This window comes from Cyprinodon variegatus, unplaced genomic scaffold (assembly GCF_000732505.1).
Source record: "Cyprinodon variegatus isolate N-32 unplaced genomic scaffold, C_variegatus-1.0 Scaffold1845, whole genome shotgun sequence".
In the NCBI taxonomy this organism is placed as follows: domain Eukaryota; kingdom Metazoa; phylum Chordata; class Actinopteri; order Cyprinodontiformes; family Cyprinodontidae; genus Cyprinodon; species Cyprinodon variegatus.
Genome location: NW_015152298.1, coordinates 61,961 through 63,044, shown reverse-complemented (window position 1 = coordinate 63,044; position 1,084 = coordinate 61,961).

The window sequence follows — 1,084 nt, the reverse complement described above, 5'->3', positions numbered from 1 at the left end:
GAGCTGCAGCTGTGCAGGAGGCTCCCTCAGAGGATCCACGGCGGACTCTGCTGGAGAAAGGTGGAATTTCTCCAGCTCCCAACACAGATAAAAATTTAGTGTAAGGAATTCAATGTCTAAAAAATATTCAGTGTTTAAAATCTGGTGTTAAAAAGAGGCAGATTTCAGTTATGTTTTTCTTCCAGTTTCCTGGACGGGGCCGCTTGTAGTAAACCTGGTCACTTAAAAATAACCCACAACTTGACTGGCAGAAAGTGGAGGGTTTGGGTTGGGCTATCTCATTTCCTGGTTCCTGTCTATGTTCTACTCAACCAGAACTGTCAGCAGAGAATTAGGAGGAATAATATCATCCAGATCTGTCAAAAGTTCCTGCTGAGTATCATGACCTCAAGGAGGTCTTCAACAGGTTTAGGGCCACAGCGCTGCCTCTGCATTGACCTTATGAATGTAGGACTGACTTACTGAAAGGTAGTACCCCCCCTAGGGGGAGGTTATATTGCTTATCAGCCCCTAAATCACAGGTTATGCAGAAATACATTTCTAATTATCTAAAGGTGGGGATTATTCGCCTTTGCCCTTCTCCTGCTGGTGCGGGTTTCTTTTTTGTGGAGAGGAAGGATGGTTCTCTCAAACCCTGCATAGATTCTAGAGGTCACATTAAAATCATGATTAAAAACCGTTACTCCATTCCTCTTCCTCTTATCAACTCTGCTGCGACCAGATTGAGGGAGCCCAGAGTTTTAACAAGCTGGATCTCCGCAATGCATACCATTTGGTACGTATTCATGAGGGCGATGAGTGGAAGACAGTTAATAACAACCCTAGAGGACAGAATGAATATCTAGTCATGCCTTTTGGCCTCACTAATGCTCCAGCTGTCTTCCAACATTTGGCCCATTAGGTACTCAGGGATATGGTGAGGGGTCATTGATGATGTCACGGGCTCGGGACACGCAGCGCTGGGATGAAATGTCTTTAATGGAGGGAAGAGGAGCCCCCATGATCCTCTCAGTGTATTCTCATTATCAGTTCATATGAAATCGTACGAAAAGTTATGCACAGTATTTCGTAGGTTTTTGACGTT